Raw genomic sequence first — 6,685 nt, 5'->3', positions numbered from 1 at the left:
AGCCCTGTCTCTGTCTCTGGTTAACATGAACATGAAGATCTGTTGGAGATTACAGCTGAATGGAAGCTACTTCATTATTTCTTTCCTTCATATCTACACTACAACCTTCATGAAAGCGTCTCACTGAATCATCTTCAGGTCAGTTTACAGTAGAAACAGTCTCTTACTTTGTGTCTGAGGGTCCAGGTTCATTACTGAAGACTGGAGGTTGATGTTTAGACCAGTCACTCTTCATAGACAGACAGCTGGATATTACAGACTCTGCTCCGTCCTCCTCTTCCTCCTCTTTCTTCATCTTCTGGAGTCTGAGAGGTAAACCAGTAACACTGGAGACACACACACATACACAGTATAATAAACCTTCAATGTTGAGTTTCAATGTTCCTCTCTCTCCTCTCTACTCCTACTGGTCAGTTGATGTTCTCCCACTTTGAGTCTGGTTCTGAGGTTTCTTTCTGTTAAAATTGAGTTTTTTTCAAGTGCTGCTCATGTGGGAATGTTGGGTCTCCTTAGAGACTCAAGAACCTTATGAACCTACTAGAACACTGCACTCCCAGCTCATAGAACCTTATGAACCTACTAGAACACTGCACTCCCAGCTCATAGAACCTTATGAACCTACTAGAACACTGCACTCCCAGCTCATAGAACCTTATGAACCTACTAGAACACTGTGCTCCCAGCTCATAGAACCTTATGAACCTACTAGAACACTGTGCTCCCAGCATGCAGGCGTACTTGTGGTTCTTTATCTCTAAAAGTAGAACAGGAGGCAGAGCCTTAAGTTCTCAGGTTCCTCTCCTGTGGAACCATCTCCCAGATTGGTTCCGGGGGGCAGACACCCTCTCTAAGTTTAAGAGTAGGCTTCAAACGTTCCTTTGTGATAAAGCTTATAGTTCGGGGCGGTTCCAGCTCCTAGTTTATGCTGCTATAGGCTTAGACTGCTGGGGGACTCCCATGATGCACTGGGCTCCTCTCTCCTCCTCCCTCTCTCTCTCTATCCATCCATCTATATCCATTAACATTCATGTTCTATTAATGCATCAATAAGCTAAACTTCTTCCCCGGAGTTGTCTGTGCTTTCTGGTCTCACAGGTAATCTGGGCCTGGAGACGTCCGGATGTCAGATTCCAGTCCCGGACCTTCAATGTGCTTCTCTCTCCTCTCCTTCCTCTCTCTCTCCTCTCCTTCCTCTCTCTCCTCTCCTTCCTCTCTCTCCTCTCTACTCCAACCAGTCCAGGCAGATGTTCTCCCACTCTGAGTCTGGTTCTGAGGGTTCTTCCTGTTAAAAGATGTTCTCCCACTCTGAGTCTGGTTCTGAGGGTTCTTCCTGTTAAAAGATGTTCTCCCACTCTGAGTCTGGTTCTGAGGGTTCTTCCTGTTAAAAGATGTTCTTCCTGTTAAAAGATGTTCTCCCACTCTGAGTCTGGTTCTGAGGGTTCTTCCTGTTAAGAGGTGTTCTCCCACTCTGAGTCTGGTTCTGAGGGTTCTTCCTGTTAAAGGGAGTTTTTTCTCTCCACTGTCACCAAGTGGTGCTCATGTGGGAATGTTGGGTCTCTTTAAATGAAACCTGAAGAGTTCAGTTTAGACCTGCTCTATGTGGAAAAAGCCTTGAGATAACTTTGTTGTGATTTGGAGCTTTATAAATAAAGATTGATTGATTGAGAACAGCAATCAAACATCTTTCACTAAATGAAAAGATATAAATAAAGAAATAATGCAGTCAATGCTCAAACTACAAAAGGATTAGTGACTGAATTATAAAAAAACTCAGTTTTATAAAACAAATATTGTTGTAATGAAGATTATCAAATGATATTAAACTGAATCATCTTCAGGTCAGTTTACAGTAGAAACAGTCTCTTACTTTGTGTCTGAGGGTCCAGGTTCATTACTGAAGTTTAGAGGTTGACCATTAGACCGGTCACTCTTCATAGACAAACAGCTGGATATTACAGACTCTGCTCCGTCCTCCTCTTCCTCCTCTTCCTCCTCTTTCTTCATCTTCTGGAGTCTGAGAGGTAAACCAGTAACACTGGAGACACACACACATACACAGTATAATAAACCTTCAATGTTGAGTTTCAATGTTCCTCTCTCTCCTCTCTGCCAACCGGTCAGTTGATGTTCTCCCACTTTGAGTCTGGGTCTGAGGTTTCTTCCTGTTAAAATTGAGGTTTTTTTCAAGTGCTTGCTCATGTGGGAATGTTGGTTCTCTTTAAAATTAAACTTGAAGAGTTCGGTTTAGCTTATTTGAGGATTTTCAGTCTGGATTTAGAGCTCATCATAGCACAGAGACTGCACTAGTAAAAGTTACTAATGACTACTAAAAACAATGGACTTCTCTCTGTCCTCGTCCTGTTAGACCTTAGTGCTGCCTTTGACACTATTGATCATCAAATCCTGTTGCAGAGACTTGAACATTTAATTGGCATTAAAGGAAGAGCATTAAAATGGTTTAAATCGTATTTATCTGATAGATTTCAGTTTGTAAATGTTAATGATAAACCCTCCATACAAACAAAAGTTAGACATGGTGTTCCTCAAGGCTCAGTGCTTGGACCAATACTATTCCCCTTATATATGCTTCCTTTAGTTAATACTATTCTCCTTATATATGCTTCCTTTAGTTATACTATTCTCCTTATATATGCTTCCTTTAGTTAATACTATTCTCCTTATATATGCTTCCTTTAGTTAATACTATTCTCCTTATATATGCTTCCTTTAGTTAATACTATTCTCCTTATATATGTTTCTTTTAGTTAATACTATTCTCATTATATATGCTTCCTTTAGTTATACTATTCTCCTTATATATGCTTCCTTTAGTTAATACTATTCTCATTATATATGCTTCCTTTAGGAAATACTATTCGGAAACACTCAATAAATGTTCATTGTTATGCAGATGATATTCAATTATATCTCTCAATAAAGCCAAATGAAACTAACCAATTAACTAAACTACAAACATGCATTAAGGACGGATGGATGACCTGTAACTTCCTGTTACTAAACTCAGTTAATAGTTATTGTGCTTGGCTCTAAACACCTTATAAACACATTATCTAATGATATAATTACTCTGGATGGCATTACTCTGGCCTCCAGCACCACTGTAAGGAACCCAGGAGTTATATTTAATCAGGATTTATCTTTTAATTCCCACATAAAACAAATGTCAAGGACTGCCTTCTTTCATCTGCGTAATATTGCAAGAATTAGACACTTCCTGTCTCAAAATGATGCTGAAAAACTAGTCCATGCATTTGTTACTGACGCACAAACCAGGAAAACAACAACAGGAAACAACGTTTAACACCTCAAACTCTGTCATTTCACATTTAATCAACTAAACAATGAATGTGATCAATAATCATCAGATTGATCAATAATGACAGTAATCATTATTTACAGTCCTGATATTAACACTCACCTGCCTCACACTGTTTTCCTGCTTCTGCTCTGATGTGAAATGGCGTCTGACTGAACACTTGAAACTTTAACTTCCTGTCTGCTTGTTCCTCTTTTTCATTTACTGGAAGTCACGTGTGTATGTGTGTGTGTGTGTGTGTGTGTGTGTGTGTGTGTGTGTGTGTGTGAACATAACATACGCCACGTAATGTATATAATAATACAGTCAGACATCAGACGTCTTTTACAAATTGCATCCACTCTAATCTAGTCAAAAAGCAGTGTGTAGTCGGCTCACATTTCAGATGTCTATGAGTTGTTAACAGCTCCACCAAATACTGATTCTTCCCTCTAAACTTCTCACATGCTTTCATTTCAATAAATGTTCAAATGATCCAATATTTCAGCAACAATCAAAGCTCTGCTGTTACATCTACCAGTAATAGTTCACTTACCAAATGTTACTGTAAAGTCTTTATGAACTAAAACACATTGTTTTACTGTTGTTGTAACCAGCTTCCAAAATATACTTTACCAGTAACTTTAACACTTTGTAGGACACTCATTGAAAGGAAGGGAAGGGAGGGAGGAAGGAAGGAAGGAAGGAAGGAAGGAAGGAAGGAAGGAAGGAAGGAAGGAAGGAAGGGAAGGAAGGAGGGAGGAAGGAAGGAAAGGAAGGAAGGACGGAGGAAAGACGGAAGGAACGAAGGTAGGGGGGAGGAAAGAAAGAGAGAAGGAGGGAGGGAGGAAGGGAAGAAAGAAGGAAGGAAGGAAGGAAGAAGAAAGGGGGATGGAGGAAGGAAAGAAGGAAGGGAGGAGAGAAGGAGGGAGGGAGGAAGAACAGATGGAAGGAAGGAAAGGAAGGAAGGAAGGAAGGAAGGAAGGAAGGAAGGAGGAAATAAGGAACGAGGGAAGGAGAAAGGAAAAGAGGAAGGGAAGAAAGAAGGCAGGGAGGAAGGAAAGGAAGGAAAGAAAGAAGGAAGGAAGGAAGATGATATTAAAGCAGTGAAGCTTGCAGCAGAGTTCAGCTCCAAACACACAGGAGGAACCTGCCAAGACTCTCTGTGAGGACATGAAACAATCTGACAGATTTCACTGGAAACTCATGTTGCTCATGTTAATTATAAAATACTTCCTCCTCCTCTTTGGTGTCTTTGTCTAAAAACAGTCCTGACTCTACATGTTACACTCAGAGCCGTGACGGCTTCAAACAATCATTTACTGAATACACATAAAGACTCTGATGCTATAAAAATAAATATCACTGTAGATAAAAGTTATCAGTTATATTAATGATGTCAGTGTTGAACAATAAGGATGTAATATCAGAAGGTTATATGGTTGAATGATCTTTGAACCTTGATGTTAAACATTATCTACAGTGAAACATGAAGCATTGAGAGAATGAGAGTGTTGATGTAAAATGTGTGAAACTAAACAGTAAATGCAGAGCTACAGTAGAAACATGTTGCTGCTGCTGCAGCTCTCAGCTGCTTCAATAACTGAATATCATCAATGAAAAGATGGTTTCACTATTTCTGAGACTAAAACATTGTCAGAGATCTCTGAAAAACTACTTGATATTGGGGCGCGCAGGTGGTCGAGTGGTTAGAGCGCATGCCATATACGCAGCCGACCCCGGTTCGAATCCCAGCCGGAGGTCCTTTGCTGCATGTCACACCCCCCTCTCTCTCCCATGTCTACTGTTGAATAAAGGCGTCTATGCCGAATAAATCTTTAAAAAAAAAAAAACTACCTGACACATCAGAGGAAAGTGAACCATTCATTCTCATTCACACACCGTTGCCGCAGCGATAGGAGCAATTTGGGGTTAACTGTAAAGTCACGACAGTAATGACCAAACACATGAGTCTGATCTATTGATGCACACAGTTCATCTTCATATTCATGTCAATCTTCACTGAACTAGAGGTCAGAGCTCCATATTATGATCCTCTGTATTCTTACTTCAAATAACCAGAGAAAATAATGTGATTAGACAATTAACAGGCCGTCATTAAGTCTCAACATGAACCACAGAATTAAACATCTGAAGAGGCTCAACTTCATCTTTTCTTATTTCTTCTGTAGTTTAGTTCATTCCATCAATGCATCAACAAATGATCATAAGTCATCAGTATAACTTCCATCTGTACTGTTATCAGATCATTTTAACAGCTGCTGACACAAACATGATGAAACTGTTGCTTACGTTACCTTTAGATGCTGAAAATCATCTGAATCAAGCTGATGAGTGAAGGTGAAATGAATCAGCAGCTTGAAGCAAGGAAAGGAGGTAGGAAGGAAGGAGGGAAAAGAGGAAGGAAGGAGGGAAGGAAAGGAAGGAAGGAAAGGAGGGAGGATGGAGGACGTTACCTTTAGCTGATGAGTGAAGGTGAAATGAATCCGCAGCTTCAAGCAGGAAACCAACCAGAAGAAGAACAAACATGGAACTGACAGCAGGAGCTTTTTAAGGTCTCAACTCTCTGTATTCATCTTTAACCTGAAGTCTTCTTTAAGAGAATCTGATCACAGAACAGCAGCTCTGAACTCTGGAACCAACAATCTGGAACAAGAGTCAAACATTAACAGACAGTACAAATCTTTATCAGCTGGATCATAAAGTCTGATAAATAAATAGTTCTTTGTTTAAGCAGGAAAAGCTAATTGAAATGAAAAAGCTCTTTAAGAGAGTCCTGGTACATAATATATAAATATACAGTATGTCTCATAAATACATCACAATAATAGAGTGAAAACACTGCAGTGCAGTCATATCAAATATTACATCCTGAAGAAAACAACCAGCAGCTGTCTGGATAAACATGAGGGAAATAAAATGAATGAGACACTGTTGATATAAGACTGCCTGTATAATAAACACTGTTTATATTACTCTTCATAATAAACTGTTACAAAGACTGAGACCAGAACTTAAGTTTGTTGTTGTCATGGTTTCCTTCCTGTCTGGTTAATGCGTTACACTACTGTGCGTCCTGAAATGAAGAATTATAATTATATGTTCACTAAATGAACTCAACCAGTGTGAAGTAACTGTTTATAATAAAAATATATATATAATAAAACTAGCTCCACCTCCAGCAGCTACAAATAATATATCACTACTTTTACTGTAATACTGCATACTACATCACTATAATACTGCAGTACTTTTACTGTAATACTGCATACTACATCACTATAATACTGCAGTACTTTTACTGTAATACTGCATACTACATCACTATAATACTGCAGTACTTTTACT

This window comes from Scomber japonicus, chromosome 9, assembly GCF_027409825.1.
Source record: "Scomber japonicus isolate fScoJap1 chromosome 9, fScoJap1.pri, whole genome shotgun sequence".
NCBI classification, from domain to species: Eukaryota; Metazoa; Chordata; class Actinopteri; order Scombriformes; family Scombridae; genus Scomber; species Scomber japonicus.
Note: the sequence above shows the minus strand (reverse complement) of the source record.